The sequence below is a fragment of the Equus przewalskii genome, chromosome 22, assembly GCF_037783145.1.
Source record: "Equus przewalskii isolate Varuska chromosome 22, EquPr2, whole genome shotgun sequence".
NCBI classification, from domain to species: domain Eukaryota; kingdom Metazoa; phylum Chordata; class Mammalia; order Perissodactyla; family Equidae; genus Equus; species Equus przewalskii.
In genome coordinates this window covers 28218714-28237057 of record NC_091852.1, presented here as the reverse complement: position 1 = coordinate 28237057, position 18344 = coordinate 28218714, and the positions used below count along the sequence as shown (strand labels likewise).

General features: G+C 36.3%; 1 protein-coding gene and 1 long non-coding RNA gene across 45 annotated transcripts in view; one reads left to right on the top strand and one right to left on the bottom strand.

Annotated features, from left to right (window-relative positions):
• Nucleotides 1-18344, top strand: part of PTPRD (protein tyrosine phosphatase receptor type D) — a 2079533-nt gene that overhangs the window by 1300020 nt on the left and 761169 nt on the right. For all 44 annotated transcript variants that reach the window (XM_070590645.1, XM_070590643.1, XM_070590639.1 and 41 more), the window contains one exon: nucleotides 7587-7646. The gene's annotated coding sequence lies outside the window, so the exon portion shown is untranslated. The remainder of the gene's footprint in view (nucleotides 1-7586; nucleotides 7647-18344) is intronic.
• On the bottom strand, nucleotides 334-8981 carry LOC139078727 (uncharacterized). The gene is made up of 3 exons (XR_011531756.1): nucleotides 8905-8981; nucleotides 4502-4614; nucleotides 334-467 (listed from the first exon to the last, which is right to left on the bottom strand). It is a non-coding gene; the product is annotated as an uncharacterized lncRNA (long non-coding RNA).

Below are 18344 nucleotides of genomic sequence, written 5' to 3'. Positions count from 1 at the left end.
TTCTCATCAGGCATCTCTGACATAATGTTAAATGTATTTGCCCTATTGCTATAGTGTACTTAGATAGGGAAATACAGAATGTGTTAGTTATCTATTACTCTGTAACAAATTATCCCAAAACATAGCAGCTTGAAGCCACAAATTTTTATTATCTCATAGTTTCTGTGGGTCTTGAATCAAGGTGGTATGGTTGGATGCCTCTGGCTTAGGATCTGTCACAAAACTGAAATCAAGGTATCAGCCAAGACTGGGGTCATTTCAAGAACTAAATGGAAGAGGATACACTTCCGAGTGCACTCACATGGCTTATGGTGGGGTCTGAAGATCCATTTTCAAGCTCATTCACTGACTGTTGACAAGCCTCATGTACTCTCTGGTATAAGCCAGAGATGTTAATGCCTTGCCATGTAGATCTTTCCATAGGTCTACGCACCACATGGCAGCTTGCTTTCCCCAGGTCAAGGGCTCTAAGAAAGAAAGAGTGAGAGAATATGAGCAAAAAGGAAGCCACAGTCTTTTTAAAGTCTAATTTCATCAGCAACATCCCATCACTTTGGCAGCATCCTTTTTGTTAGAAGCAAGTCACTAGGTCTAGCCCACACTCATGCTGAGGGAATTACACGGTGCATAAATGCCAGGAGGTGGGGATCTTTGAGATCCATTTTAGAAGCTGTCTACCGCACTCCACCCTTTGGCCCCCACTGGTTCATATCCCTCCAATGTACAAAAAAGGCTCACTCTCCCAGAGTCCACAAAGTCTCATCCCATCACAGTATGTCAGGACATGCTAGGTTATACTGCAGTAACAACTCTAAAATCTTGTTGACTTAAAACAGCATAGTTTTATTTCTCAGTCATACTGCACACCCAACATGGATTGGCTAGGGATTCCTCTCATGTTGTCCTCACTCAAGGAATCTCCAAGATCACTGGGGCTGGAGGGAGGAGAGAGCAAATTGTTCACCAGCTGTTAAAGGCTTCTTTGTGGAAGTGATCTGTGTTACTTCTGCTCAAAGAACAGGGCCACACTAATTTGAAGGGTACAAGGAAGTACATCTCTGAAAAAAATAGCAACATAAATATCAAGGAACAGCCCAAAAGGCGAACATAATGGGTAAAGTCATATATTTCACTTCTAACTACTTACTTACCAAAATGATTATAGGCCAAATTGATGATACATTTAACTCATTCCAAGTATTTACTGTTATATGCTGGGCTTATGAGAAATACTAAGAACTCAGAGCAGAGGAAAAAGCAGTCCCTACCTTCTGGTTTCTCAATATAGTGGGTAAAGAGACAAGTACATAGATAATTAGAAAGTAGACATCATTATAAAATGTTGTTTAAGATGTAATAGAGGCATCTAATGCAGACTTGAAGGGAGAGGAGATCAGAGAGGACATCGTGGGGTAGACGAACTCTCATGAGTTCTAATAGATGCGTAGAAATAGGACGGGTAAAAAAAGTCAAGAGAGAAATTTTTCAACTTTTCTTTAATAAAATGAATTTATGATGATTATCCTCTAGGTCAAAAGGCCTGATTCTTCTGCATCTGCAGTTAACTACTGCCTTAGCCTGATCAAATAACTTGGCAACTCTACGTCTAGACTTCCTCATCTGTGAAATGAGAAAGTTTAATTAGATGTTGTCCAAGACCTTATCCAACTATAAAATTCTGTGATTATTCCTGACTCTAGAGGGTATTTATTTAAAGTGCCTACTATAGGATAATTATAAAATAATTACCTTATAAAACAATCACTTACTAAAACAGTTCAGTAAACATCTATGGGAAATTTCTATATCTGCAAATACTGGAATTGTATTCGCAGCCCTTCTGAGACACAATATGTTCAAAACTGATCACAAAAAGAAGATGCAGTTTATAGTAGATTGATATGAAGTAATTCTTCATGGCGAACTTCTACTCTGTGGCATTTTTCACCTTTGATCTACCACCCCCGACATTTCTAATGATTCTTATATATGAAGAGACTCTTTATGCTTTCATATATAAGGAGACTTTATATGTTTGTTTTGTTTATTTGCTTGTGAAAAGACTCCAGTCGTTTCCCCCACCCCACACAGAATTTATTTTGCACTGAAATTCTGTTGCCAGGTTGATTTCTACCTTCATAACTCCACTGAAGTCCATGCTCTTGATTCCACTCCCCAGCCCTTCATGGATCCCCCTACTTCCAGGGAAAGTCCTTGGCAGCGACGATTTAAGTCTTCACTGCTCACAGCACAACCGTCATTCTCATACCAGCCAACTGAATCCTGGGTCAGGAGTCTTCCATTTCCACTGCAAGCCTTCATTACCCCTCTCTTCCTTCTCTATTCTAACCTAGGCTTTCAAAGTAAATACCCCTACCAAGTATTGGCAAAGACGTGATACAACAGGAACACATATATTTCAGGGGAGTATAATTGCTACAACCACTTTGGAAAACAGTTTGGCATTATCTGCTGAAGTTGAACATATGCCTACCAGATGATCCTGCAATTCCACTCTTCATTATATACAACATATGGACCAAGAAATATCTACAAGGATGTTTATTGCAGCATTAACTGTAATTGCTCTAAACTGAATATGACCCAATGTCCATCAGCAATAGAATGGATATATAATGTGAGGTATATTCATATGATATTTGATAAATTGCCACATAAATGAAACCAAGAAGTATAATGTGAAGTAAAGAAGCCAGACACGAAGTAATACGTAATTGTGATTATATTTATATAATGTTCAAGGCAGCTATAACTATAGGGCTAGAAATCAAGATAATGTCTGTTTACCTTTGACAAAGAGGGAGGAATGGAATTGGGAGGGAGCTTGAGGTTTCTGTAACACTAGAAATGTTCTATATTTTGACCTGGGTGGTGGTTGCCCTGGTGTTTGCTTTTGTGTGATTCATTGTCTATGCACTTTTCTATAAGTGTTCTGTACTTTGACTTTATAAAAAATATTTAAAAGGTACATGGGTTTCCAAGAAGTCCTGCTTGTTTTTTTAAAGAGACCCTGTGGAAATATACGCACAATCCAAAATAAAGACCCCATAAATCCTCATTCTTTAGCGATGAGAGGCACAACTGATATCCCAGTTTGTATATCCTTTTCCAGATGTGTGATGACAATCTTATACTCCAGTAACCTTCCTCATTGTAGACTATTTTTCCTACGTTTCTGTGTCAGCTGCAATATGGTTTAAGGTAGGATTTGTTATTGTTGTTGTTCAGTTAATAAAACTCCGAAAGACTCATTCTACTTAAGGGAGAGAAAAAGAACAATGTTAGAGAAGGAACAAAAAAAAGGAAACAAATATATAGAGAGAGGGAGAAGGGTGGAAGAGGGAGGAAGAAGGGGAGGAAGGAAGAAGGAAGGACGAAAGGAGCAAAGATGTCGCTTAAGGGGTCTAACATGTTTGGCAGAACAAAACTTAAAAATCTACTTTCTTCCTCATCCATCCTGGTTTCCTACTGGAAAACCTACACATGAAATGAGGACTTGATGATTTTGCAAAACAGATACCTTTAGGTATTTCATATTTTTATTTTTTCCTGGATGTTTGCTTACCTACCATTGCTTGTCTAGTATAAACCTGAATCTATGGAAACATGAGAACAATGACTAAAGAAAAACATGTGCAAACAATTCTAAATAAAAGCGAATGAAAGCCTCCTAATGAAGTCTCTTTAATACGTAATTTTAAACCACTTTACGGGGTCATAGTTGCTTGTGCTAATGTAGAATCTGATTTAAAACGACCTGCTATTTTGATAATCAGATTTTTTTTTTTTTTTTTGGTGCTTTAGAATAGGGTTAGCAGCAGAAAGAAACTTTATATGAAGTAAATTTTTTTGTAATTTAAATAAAGTTGTAAAAAGCATCACACTATACGTATAAATTAAATTCCAGCTTTCTGTTGAAATATCTTTTTTTAGGTTTGAAATGTTTTAATTAAAATATGCCTATTACATTTAATAGAGTCATGAGTCATTAATGAAACTTGGAATTTTTACATTATAACAGAAGGGTTACCATACAGCAAAGATAAAAAACTATAGTGAGGAAGTCCAAAGTATTTTTTATGGGTCAAAATGTGAAATATACATGATTTGACTCTAGCTAACTCTATTTAAAAAATAAAATAGATGGTATTCTTCTGACGTAAAACACACTAAATGAAGGGCTGTTTATGAGATGTTTGTTACTTCTGTGGGTAAAAAAAAAAAATTGAGTTTATGACCAAAGTAAATGGAAAGCTTCAAAACTTCTTAGAACCATTTTCCATGCACATCTGGAAATACTACAGCTGCATCAGGCCAGATCATACCTCACCATGGACAGTTCTGCTCTGGAAAGTTATTGACTGTCGCTCTTACAGTTTCCTCAACCACAACAATTAGTCAAAACTTTGGCAGAAAGCATGGAAATGAAAGAACCTGTCCCATTGCACCAGTTCCCTTCTTATTTGTTTCATTCTCTTACCCACATCAGGAATGTTCTATGAGCTGGAGTGTGCTGCTTCCTTGGCTAAATCAATTGCTGAAATTCCATTTTCTCCTGCTTATGAGAAGTTATGATCCTGTTTTTTCCTCGATCTTCAGAAGAGAAAACAAAATTGAGACATTAAGAATTTGCACTCTGACCACTGTAGGAAGCTCAGTTGACCTAAACATGAAGCATGACTTAGAAAGAATTGAATTCTTTCTATTTCAGGTTGATTTTAAATACTTTCTATTGTCTCCTCTGCTACATCAACAGGTCATTGGGTTGATATTTGTAGTCAGAAAGGAAAAGTAGTGCTGAGACGATCTGAGAAGCAGAAGAGTTGTCTTCATGTCTATGAAAACTTGAAGACATGGCTTCAACTGGCAAATCCAATGTGCCTTTGCCTGACACTAAAGAGACAGGTGCCTTACCAGGGTAAATTATGTATTAACATGGATGTGAGTGAACTACAAATTTTTAAAGCTACCATAAAATCTAGCCTAAAGGTGCTGTTCAGCAATATTATAAATGAGTTGTGGCACAGAGCTTGAGGATTTTTACTTCGGGATAAAAGCAAGTTGCACGTCTGGCAGAAAAAGCTTCCTCTTTGTTCTTCAGAAAAGAAGCAAGGAGATCTGACCATCTCCACTATGTTTTCCTTACTTAAATAGGGCTCAAAGTAAAGGAAGTTTGTGTTTGAAAGTTAAGTTCTGCCAAACAGGACTAAATTTAACTAGCAAGTGGATGATCGTAAAGAGACAGATGGGTGAGATTTATGAAGAGACCTTTTGGAAGTGGCCTCAAACAGGTGGTTGCCCAAAAGGAGTCAGTGCACACAGTGTTTTTGGCTGTAGGAGGAAGGAGAGAGAAAGGTGTTGGCAATAAATACAGGAATGCATGCTGACTGAGATTTGATATTGCTTGTCTCCATTTTTGACTAAACTTCAAAAGTTATTTCATTGTACTATGAGAAGAGCAGAAGGTCTTGGGTTCTGTGATTGGTTATTGTTTTGAAAAGGAAAGAAAATTACCTTTCATTTTCTCTTCTTTGCCACTCAACCCCCAGTGGAAGTTCGAAGGACCTTCCAAATCACAGCAGATGCAGCAAGGAGCTTTTGAGTGTGTTACCTCTGACTAAGGTTTTGCAATGATCTCACCGTCTTACCAAAAACCACAAATAGATGCCTACAAACACATTTTTGCAAAAATGTTTCAATGTTTCCACTTGCTTTGAACTTCTAAGCAAAATCAGATTTTACCTTTAAGGTATTTGCCAAAAAGTATTTTGAAGCATGTGCTAGATGAAGCCTTGCATTTCCCCCCAAAGAATAAGTGTATTTAGAATAACATTTTCTGTGAAATTTTCATGGTACATTTTATCACATAAAATTCAAGTTATTAAGAAATATAGAGAGATGGTCATTAAGTGCCATATACTATGTCAGGGGCTTGGCTAAAAGCCACAACAAAACAAAACCAGTCGCTGTGGGAGTACTGAAATTTACAACCTAGTGGAGGAGATCAAACAGATGGAACAATCCTAGTCTGGGTAGGCTAAGTGCTGTAACAAACACCCATTCTTTTTTTTTTCCTGAGGAAGATTAGCCCTGAGCTAACATCTGTACCAATCTTCCTCCACTCTATATGTGGGTGTCTGCCACAGAATGGCCGATAAGTGATGTAGGTCCACGCCTGGGATCTGAACCCATGAACTTGGGCCTCTACAGTGGAGTGCACCAAACTTAACCACTATGCCAAGGGGCTGGCCCCAAACACCCAATATTTTAATGGCATAAAGAACTGAAATTTAACTCTCATTTACATAAAACTCCAGTGTCAATAGATGTTCCTAGTCAGGGTGGGATGAAGGATGGTCATCTATGTAACACTCTAGTATGAATAGACTCTATTAGTGGGGTTGAGGGTAATGCTGAAAGCTGTGGCTGTAGGACCATGCTCTTTCTGTCTTATACATCTTTCCTCTTCTAGGTCCTCAGAGATTCTACCTGTAGTGAGGGAATGTAGAACAAAGGATCATGTATGAGATGGTTTTAAGGCCAGGCCTGATAGTGGCACTATTTGGATCTAGCCATATTCCACTGTGAAGAATTCAGTCACATGCCCACATCTCTCTGCAAAATGTAGTCTGGCTCTGTAACAGGAGGAAAAGGGAACTAGTTTGGTGAACAAGTAGCCAGTTTCTGTAATACAAGGTAATGTGATGAACTGTGATAAGGAAGAGCACAGAGCTATTGGGTCATCTGGGAGATACATCTAAGTCAAACTTGGAGGGGGCAGGATGTCAAGGAAGGCTTTCTGCATGAGATAACCACTTCCTTGGGAATTGAAAGAGAAATAAGAGTTGAAGGTGTGAAAAACCCTTGAGAAGGAAGTGGTCTAGACAGAAGGAAAAAATTCTGAAAGCCTGAATCAAGATAGATTTTAGACTTTATAAAATGATTCTATTAAGGAATTAAGACAAAGTGCCTTTTTCTATGTTTTAGAGATGTGGATTTTAAAAAAAATTAGTAATGAGATTCTTTTACATGAATGTAATGCTTATAAATTTAGAGTTCTTCCATGCTAGCTAGTCCCAGGATGAATATAACAGACAAGGATTTGCTTTAGCTTGGCCACCAGGGTTTAAATGATCCCCTTAACAACTTAGGGGGCATCTAGCTCCATAAAGTCCAAATGATGAGAATTTGGAAATGCATTGTGTAATCTCAGAAAGCAACCAACTAAGGCATTGTGTAGCCTTGATGAAATAGGTGGAGTAAGAGGACAATTTAATCATTTTATGTTAGACATGATAGTCTGAGTTAAAAATTTTAAGGAATAATCAATATTTACTGCTTTACAGCAACAAAAGAAATTTCCATGTTGATTTTTGGCATTTCACTGTTTCAATTAAAGATTATATCACATAAAATTGATACTGGCTTCTCATTAACCCTCTTGCTCTTTCTCCTCTCTGTTTCAATCCCCCTAAAAAAGGGATGGCAGAAATACCATATTTTGAAGATAATTCAGGGTTTGAAATATTTTTTAAATGAATTCTGATTTTTATCTTTCTAATTAGGTTTTGAACTTCTTGAGGCCAGGGACTGTGTTTGAAAGCACCTACAGTGGCTAACATAAGGTAAGTCTACCAAACATCTTAACTCCTTCCCTTCTTTGAGTCCTAACACCTAATAGAGTGCCTGATACATAGATGGCACTCAATAAATATTGGTTAGGATGGATGGATGAATGGAATATTCAAACATTGTATTCTATTCACCTGCTATTCCTCTTAGAATATGCTAAGATTGAGTTGTTCTTTGCTATGAATGATGAGTTTTCCTTTTATAAGTAAAATTACAACATACTCAAACATTACTCAAAACAATGGAACAACTAGGAAAGTATCTGTCAATGAGGGATTTCTTTTTCAGTTCTGAATCACGGATGATGTTAGTCAGCAATGTGGGGGAAATCTAACAATGGGTTAATATTTTGAACTGGAGCAGCAGATGCCTATAGATTTAAATGTTGATTGAATTTAGCTGCTGCTGCCATGAAATTGTTAGCCCTCAGCAGTGGTCTTGGCTACATTCTTTATTTTTGTTCTTCTGGAAGCTACAAAGCTATTTATTGTTAATGAGGGAATAAAGTGAGAAAACAGATTAGCAAATAGATTAGCAAATTTTTCAATGTCTAATCTCTGTTAAACAATAACAAGTTATCATGTAATGCATTGAGTTCTCACTACTTTGCTACAAAATTTTTGCTATTAAGACAGCTTTGTTACCTTACATATTCTTTCTCTGATATAAACATTTCATCTATTATAATAATACTTTTTGATAAAATTCTCTACCAAGTACATATTTTCTTGTCCATTGCAACTTACTAGGGTGCTTCTAATCTTAAAATGATACTTCTTTGCAATAAATAACTCCTATGCTCTCTAAGATATTTGACCTATTGGCATATCATTTAAAACTTTTATCTAGTATAAATCTGTGATGAATTATAAAATAAACATGATTTTTCATTGATGTTTCTAAATACAAATTTTGACAATAAAGTTTAAAAGTTCTTTAGCAAGCTCAGATACTTTTATCAACTAAAAATTTTGCATTTTCACCTTAAAGGAGGAATACCTCCTCCCATATTCTCCATCAACCTCATTTGGGGTTGATGCTTCTTAAGACTCTAAGAAAAAGAAAAATATCTGTGTATAGAAAAGGTACACAAAGGCCTTTCGGAAGCCAAGCTGGCACTGTAGTCAAATGAGATGAGAGTTAAACAAGAGAGATGGAGATTGTAGTAAATTTGTTTCAGCTCTCAGGCTGTTTTGCCTTCGGTGCCTCATTGTTGCAATTTTATATCCACTGTATTAAGATTCAGCTCACCTTCGCCATAAAGCTTTCTTGGATACCCACAGTCAGAATGATGTCTTTTTCTTCTGAACTCCTATGTGCCTTTGTTCATAACTCTCTTATGATACTAATCATTCTGCTTTATGGTTCAGCAATTTGTATAGAATCAGTTCCCATTTTCTGAGCACATTATGTTCCAGAGTTAATTTAAAAACCAGTTGTTTGGGAATCCGAAGTACTTATTAGTTCCCATAGAACTAATAATAGAAATGATGTTCTTATTTTCTTTTAAGTTCTATTGCTGTCTGATCTAGTGCCAATAGAAATATTTCAAATATACTTCCAATTATGACATTGCTTCTTCAGAACCAATCAATTCTATTCTAAGGGGAAAATTGCATTGATCCTAACCTAGACTTGCCTAGATTCTCTGCTCCTTACTAGCTGTTTGATTTTAGGCAATCTATTCAAATACGTGTATTTGACATTTCTTATCTGTAAAATGGAGATAATAGAACCTACTGCTTATGGCTGTTGTGAAGATTAAATTTCATATATGAAAAGTGCTTTAGAACAGTACCTGACATATTGTAGTGGTTATATGGGTTAGCCTATAGATGTTAATCACGTTATTTTCATTCAATCTTGGAGTATCAGGAACTTATCTGCCCACATATAGGCGTGTTTGAAAGTGGAAGTAGGCAATAAATTTTAGAAGTTCACCTTCTGGAGATAGGATAGATACTTGAATCACAGAAACATAGTGTCTCATGGTCAGAAAGAGCATAAACAACTACCTCTTCTATAAAATGCAGATCAAATGGTTTCTTGGTATTCCTGTATCTCCAAGATGAGTAAAAAGTGGAAACGAAACACTGTAATTATCTTCATCTCATCACAGAAATGAAATGGAGGTAAAAATAACAATGATTATCATTGATATGATTTATCGAGCCCTTAAGATGTGCCAAACATGAAGTGACGGGCTTTACATGTTATCCTCATAGCCTCTTCTTTAAACTGGTGGTCAAGCAGGTAAAAATCTTTCATGGCTAAAAACAATTAGAGCTAGAATCCAAACTCCAAACTTTCTGACCTTTAAATCTTATAATATTTCCACTCTACTAAAGACAGCACTCTGAGCCAGAGTATATTTTTCAGATTAATATTTTACATATTCAATATTCCAAGTATTTTTTTCAGATTAATATTTTACACATTCTAATGTCTTTTTAGGGGCTGTTCCGCCCCTTAACAAATTTACCTAGTTCTTTCTAATCCTGCCTTCTCCATATTGTCTGCAAAAATATAAGACGTTTTGTCAAACAATTGGGTGAAGGCTAGCACTCTTTATTTCAGGCATTATATTTGATCAGTATTTCCCAAATTGTCTTCTCCATTTATCTAAGATCACAAGCTCACTAGCAGTGTTGCTTTAGGGCATTGCATTAGAAATTTTTCTTTCCCTTTGTAGTCCATGAATGTTATATAATCAGGCTTAAATGTAAGCATATAACTCTAACACATTACAAAATATGGAACTTTTTAATCTTGCCAAAGGAAAGACAGCTTTCTTATTTAATAAAGCCTTCATCCCTTAAATATATTCAACCTTTATTTTTGATATGCATATTATGTGCAAAGCACATTGCACTCATCTCTTATTCTCTTGTCACAGTAAACCTCTGAGGTCTGTACTTTAATTATCTCCATGTTAGGATGAGGGACCTGAGAACTGGAGAAACTAAAGTATCTTACCCAAAGTCACACAAGTAGTACTAGCATCAGAATTCTAACCCCGTGGAACTCCAGAGACAACCACCGCCACTATGTCTTGAAATCATCCTGATTGCTTTGAGTTAAGAGAACCAAAACCCTGTAACTAGATGGCAGAATCATGAGGCTTCCACTCTTTTGCCAGTTCCTCCTTAAGTCTCTAGATCGTGAACCTTTGGAAAGGAGGGTCTATGTCTTCTTATTCATCTTTAATAGCCCTCACAATATCTAAAAGAGTGCCTTGACTCGATGAACATTTAATAAATTACTGATTGAGAACATTTTGGGATATCTAAGATACTGTTAATGATGACTATACTATTCTGTAATTAAAATTTCAAAACCTTCTGCTCTAGGGTCATTGACCAAGTTTAGTCAATTTGGTTAAATGAGCTTTCTTCTTCACGCAATTGTCAGTGTCACTTTTTCTAATTGGATCAAGCTAATGCTAGCCAGAAACTGTTAAATGTCTAAATGTGGAAATTCACAAATATGCATGGTGAACATAATATTACTGTGGATTCTATAGCCAAGTGCTTTGCTTATTTTGGCAAGTGGAATTTAGTTTCTTGTGAATGATAACATTTGATTATTTGCTACACAGTACCATATTTTAATATAAGGACCAATGCCAATGCCTGTAAATATTTTCATATAATGAGGAGTAACCTTCCTGAATTTTAGTTAATTTCTAGAATCTAATTAATTAAGAAAGTTGGAAATACTAAGATTTCTTTAGGTGATTTTAAGAATTACTTATAAAGTTCTGAGCAACACTGTTTTAGAGAAATAAACCAGATCTCCTAACTAAGGCATCCCATTAAGTGAGCCTGGTTTGAGTTATTTTTAGTAAAGAAGTAATTAACATTATACATAGCAGGGACATATTCGGGTCTCTATTAGAGATTTTTGATTGCAGTATTAATTTGACAATTTCTGGTAAAGAACAAGTTAATCTAATTAAGGGGAGGTTAATTGGGTATGCAGACTGTATGGCCAGAGGAAGAAAGCTCAGCAGCCACCGGCCCTGTGGCCGAGTGTTAAGTTCGCATGCTCTGCTTCCACGGTCCAGGGCTTCACCAGTTCGGATCCTGGGCGCGAACATGGCACCGCTCATCAGGCCATGCGCCATGCTGAGGTGGCGTCCCACATAGCATAACCAGAAGGACCTACAACTAGAATATACAACTAAGTACTGGGGGGATTTGGGGAGAAGAAGAAGAAGAAAAAAGAATGCTCAGCAGGATCTTCTCTGAGCATTTCCGGTTGAGAGAGTTACATTTTTCATTCAGAGGTAACAACTAAAACTACTATGTTATATAGTATCTAAAAGAAAGACATTAAAATGGTTTACTAGCAAGTCTGTATAAGAATAGTAAAATGAATAATCTAACATCTTGTGTAGGGATTGACTAATTGCTTTCCAGTTCTAAATGCTTTCCAGCTCTACAATTGTAATGATCCTCATCATGAGCAGACTTAGAGTTTGACTCAGTATGTCTACATTTGTATGGTCAGAGAACATTAGAACTAAAATAGACCTTAAAAACTCCAGGCCATGTTTCGTACATGACAAACTTAGACCCAGAGAAGATAAATGACCTGCCCAAGAACAAAAAGAAATTTGGCAGTATATCTGTGACTCAGACGTTTTTTACTCTTCATTTAAAACCATTTTATCCTTTGATGAAAAAAAGAAAAATTAAGACATAAAGACCAGGGAAGAGCCCATAGGTCAATCTCCTACTCCATAGGAAGCTTCCCCATGCCACACTGTCAGTCTGTGATTAAAACTACACATAAACCTCCCTTTCATCATTGGGTAGCTCTAATTGCAAGAAAGGGATTCCTTATACTGATACAGAATCTACCTGCCTTTATTTTTTCCTTTAATCTTCTGTTTTTCTATGCAAACTAGCCAGACCTCCTTCACCCATTCCTTTTAAGACGTGAATTTCAGATATTTCGTCCTCTGCTGCCTCTTCCCAGCACATCGGTAAAATATTTTATGTTTCAGATGGATGCCTAGAATTTAATGCAAGTGACAAATGGTACCTGGATGCTACCATAAGTATGTGGAAAAGCTGCTACCTCTCAGTCTGACCACCGTGCTTTTGGGTTTTCAGACAAATTGTGCCTTCTGTATGGTTTCAGGTGCCTGTAGGAAACAATGAAAGCCTAAAGGTGTTTTTCACATGGACTATTATAAATAGGGGGCTCTTATACTGATTTTTAAATTGGTTTGTTTATTTTTATCACTTTTAAGTTAAGATTGACAGGATTAAACATAAGTATTTGTGATCATCACCATAATCACCGAAAGGACTATCAGTTTGGATTATTTGTGTTGCTCAAGAAAGTCATGAGGATAAAAAAAGAGTTTAAGTCTAATTTGAGTTCATAATGACATAAAAATAAAACAAGTAGTATAAAATAAATTTTAAGGTAGTTATGTGCATCAGTTTCTAGTATCTTTTCTCCCTAAAAAATCCTGTATATTAATCAATATAAAGTATGAATTGTCCACTCTAGTTTTGGTCACTATTCATCGGTTCATTTCTAGAAATAGAAGCTAAAAATGGTTAGGTCTCCTCAATTTTGCTGCGTTTCAAACTGCTCTTAAAAAATAAAGTCTTGGGGCCCACCCAGTGGCGCAGCAGTTAAATTTGCACGTTTCACTTGGGCAGCGTGAGGTTCGCCGGTTCAGATCCTGGGTGCAGACATGGCACTGCTTGGCAAGCCATGCTGTGGTAGGCATCCCACATATAAAGTAGAGGAAGATGGGCATGGATGTTAGCGCAGCGCCCGTCCTCCTCAGCAAAAAGAGGATTGGCAGCAGTTAGCTCAGGGCTAATCTTCCTCGGAAAAAAAATAAAAAATAAAGTCTTAATTTTAAAAACTCCTGCCTTGCAAAACTATTTGTTTTTTTACTTAAGATAGACTGTAGGAGAATGTTTATGTGTATATGTATATATATTGCTATATATGTATATATAATATATATAATACATGCATTATTAAAAATACATAATACATATTAATATATATTAATATATATAATCTTAAGATGTATTTTGACCATCTACAATTGAATTCCATTAACATGGGTATATTTTTAAATCTACCTGGACTTTAATTTAGTATCAAGTTGGAAAACACTGGCTACATCCAAATTTCCTAAGAAATGGGCAAGACGGAAGAAAAGTCCCTAAGTAAAGAAGATTAGGAGAAACTGAATGGTTCTTAATAGCTAAATAGAGCTATGAAAAGAGGTTGACTTCTAACTTCCCCTAAAAGTCACCTTAGTGATAAAATCATCCAATATTATATTTATGCAAAGGTAGACACCTCTTTCTAGAAATAAAAGACAATAACTAAACTAAATAATTTCAAACAAATTCAATTATAGGTTGTGGTGTGTAGAACCAGGACAATCAGACTAGTATTTTGAGAACCTTTGTAGATGTCAGTTCCTCAAGTGTCCACATTTATCTCCCTCATTATCTTCATTATTTTCCTACTTTATAGGCTATAGGATGATGGGGGATAAAATGTCAGGGTGGCAATCTGAGGTTGTCTGAAATGTTAAATTTTGGTGCTTGATAACTGGACATCTGTCCAAAGTGAGGGGCTTTGAGACTCAGCTATAAAGTGTCACCCAGAAGTTGAATTTAAGAATGGTATATAAAAGGCTGTGCTTATGTGTGTGTGTGTGTGAGATCTCCAGAATGTGGGAACTAAGCTATACCATTGCATTTGGCTCTGCATTTCTAAATAATGTGAGTTTTCACTAGTATCTGACCTGTTTCTTAAATACTCAATGGGATGAAGATAGGCGTGCCTACGATGGGCTGTGCTGAACAGAGGGAGAGTTGCCTGGGTCAGGGACAACATATAAGGAGGGAAGTAACAAAACAGAAGGGGGGCAGCATTCCTCAAAACAGGTGGTAAGTAATTTTTCGAGTCTTGAGTTTGTGAGAACTGTTAAGAATACCTTTTGTACGTTTGATAAACGTGCCTTGTATAATCTTATATAATTTATTAACCAAAAATTTTATGAGTTGATCCTTCTTGTGGTAGATGGCATAGACCTAAACATAATATTTTATAAAAAGTTTATGCTTTCTAAAATCTTGGACACGTTAAATGGTTCCAAACAAACAAAAAAAAGACCTTTGAATCTGTTCTCAGATTTTTCTATGCAGAATCATACTTTTTAAATCACATTTTAAAAGAGCAGAAATCATCTCTAGTTATCCAATGGAATTAGGAATCTCCTATGTAATATCTTCTGTTGGAAACAGCTGTCTAAAATTTACTTGAGATCTTCATATTACTACAATTTAAAACCGTAGTAATGCCAAGAAAGGATTATGTATACATAATATTTTCTCCTCAGTCACAAGAATTATGCTCCTGAAAATCCTTTAAGCGGATAAATTCACACATTGGGAATATATAATTTATAAGGTTATATTTGAGCCAATGAAAGTTTGTATAAATAATTTTATCTTGATTAAAAATAGGTAAGCATAACAAATAAAGGCATAATTGGAATACTATGTATATCTTAAATGAATAATTGTGGGTATGCACAAGTCCTTTTATCATTCATCTATTCATTGAATATTTATTAACCAGTCACTACTGTAGATGATGGAGATAGAAAGATGAAAAACAATGATACCTGCCCTCAAGTAGTTCACAATCTATTAAATGGAGACAATGTGAAAGCAAATAAGTATAAAAATGTTTAAGTATAAAAAACGTGCCTTTTAAGATAGAAGCACACATAGGCTACAATAGGGACATACAGGTAGAGTACCTACAGGAGGCCAGATGCTCCAGATGCTGCTGATACAGAGTTGAACAGAAAAGCTCAAGTGAGGGAGTAATGAGCTAGTAATGAGAGACAGGTAAAGAATAGAGTATATTAGGTAGTGATGAGCATGGGTGAGGATTAAAATATTTAACAACCAGTACTAATCAGTACCAACTAATCAAATAGACACTCAGCTATGGAGAATGGAAGCTCATCTTACCTACTGACTATCAGGCTTGGAATCAGCACTAATAGGAAAGATAAAGCAGAGAAGGAGAATTAAAGTATCAGGTTAAGGGGAATGTTGGCATTTTAGAAGTTTTGAAGGGAGATGAGTTTTGAGACAACCTCTCAAGAAAGTAAAGGAGTTAGTCCTGTAGGCACTGGAGGAAGACTATTCTAGACAAAGGAAATAGCAGGTGCAAAGGCCATGAAGATGGCTTGAGGAGGAAGCTTACCTAATATGTGAGAAGTAGCAAAGAGGCCAGTGTGGCTGGAGTGCCCGGTACAAGGAGAGATAGGAAGAGATGTCTGAGAAAAGACCCTTGTAGCTCCTAGGAAGAACTTGGACTTTTATTTTAAGTGAGATGATATCTCACGGAAGGTTTTGAACAGAAGACTAACATGATCAGTCATATATTTTAAGAGGATCCCTCAGGCTTCTGGGTTGAGAACTAACTAACGGGCACAAGGGCCAAGGCAGGTATGCCAGGATGGAGGCTGTTGAAATAGTACGGGCAACAAGTGGACCGAGTGATGGCTTTGGGAGTGGGAAAAGTGGTTGAATTCTGGATAGGCATTGCTTGGAAGGTAGAGCTATCTGGATTTGCAGACAAACCTGATGTGAGCTGTGGGGAAAACGGGTCAAGAATGACACCAATTGAAAGAACCAAGTAGTTGTCTATGTGCCAAACCCTTTGTTAGTACCTAGGGAACATAACGGGGAGTAAGACAGACGGAGCCCATTTAGAATGTAACCACTTGAATACTTACAGGAGAGTGCAAACATTCCCCAAATGCTAGAAGCACAGGAGTTCATAACGGAGTTGCTAAATCCAGTCCAAATAGGTGAAGAATTACGTCTACAGGGATGAAAATAATGTCTTAGTCTAGGGTGAATCACATTTATTTACTTGAGGAGAGGGAAAATTAGCTACACCTACATGTTTGGGATCCCAAGCACTTTAAATTTACTAATATCTTATTAGTGACTTTATTATTTATTTTACTGACTTTATTTATTTATTGCTAGGTGTCTTTAAAGATGGTATATTGTTAAAAACTATTTCTTGCCATTGACAGGAAGTTGGTTCAAAGGCTATATTCTTATGCATTCTTTCTTTCAAAAGATACTCATGGCACACCCATTTTGTGCTAGGGTCTCTGTGCTGAGTAACTGAGGACTGTGCCAGGATGAATTATATTTGGAAGCTTCCCACAAAGAGCTAAGAGTTTTATCTTCCAAGTTAACGCCTAAGTACCTAATTAAGTCAAGATATGCATTTATCTTTTCAAGTTGTTAGCACAGCTCCACAGAGCACCCTGAAGGCACGCTGCTTGTTTTTACCTGCCCCCAAAGTAGTTTTAGCATCTACCAAACAGTGTATCCCATAATAATATTTGTTATGTAGCAAATATATGAATTTCCCAACTCTAACCTTGTTTTTGCTATAGATCACTGAGACAGCTATGAAGAATTAATATACCATTACATTTTGTGAAGATTTATTCTATGAACTTCCCTTACAGGATCTATGCCAAGAAGCTCTTGTTTCTATTAGGATTTTTCATATCTATATAATCAATCACTAATAATCTTGAACTTAGTACCACTTAGAGAAGAGTAATTTTCTCACCCACATGTCTACTTGCAATCTTTCTCCCCTTTTTTATATCAAAAACTTCCACCAAATTCTAATTCTCATCAGCATATTTGACCTTGTGATGTATGCTTTCACATATCCACAATTGTTTGCCCGTTTATAATCTTCCATTTATTACTCTTGTCTAAACACTGATTTTAAAGCTTTCAAATTTAGGACCCCTGGAATCATTTCCCTCATTTATTTTGTGATCGTTCCCTTTACTTGAGGAAGAAAGGTCTTCTTTCTAATTCTCTGTAAAGTCAAGTTTAATTTTGTTCATATTGAAAAGAAAGACTAATATTGATTATAAATACATTTTAGTGTGAATATTATTTTATAATCAGTTACTCCATTCCACACCAATTTTCCCTCCAGATTTTCTAGGGAAAAGGAATTGATCTGGCAGCAAACAAATGCAAAGTTATGGATCTATGAACGTTATTAACTTCTCAATGCCCCATTTAGCTTTTCCCATTCCACAAGAATCAATGATAAACAGTCCCATCTGTTTTATATTCCTCATTAAAGTGAAGAGTTAACAAGAAACAAGTGGCCTTTGTTTTTTCTTTCAACTTAGTAATGTTTATATTATTCTAAGAAGATGGCACTACTGCCCTGGTGGTGCCACAATGTGGCAGGTGCTTTTTAAGCTTCCCTAGATAGTTATACCTACGATATAGGGAGCCATAATCCACTTTAAGTTCTACTTGGTTTGAAACTACCAAAGTCACCATGCTTCTCTCCTGAATGGCTGTAATTCCGCAGATCCGAATGTTGGCTCATTATCATGCTGGATCTTTCTTCCTTCCTGTTCTCATCCTCCAGTCAATTGTTTTAAGACTGTTTTGGAAGTCTGAGGTTGAGAAATGATGAATTCTTGACTTACTCTCTTTCTGCTTTTTTCTCCGGGTTGGAGAGAGACTATAAATAAGTGCATATTCATTATATTTAGTACATTCCTTTTTGTCAAGTTGTCTTTCCAAAGCTTTTTGTTTCCTGAGCATCCACTT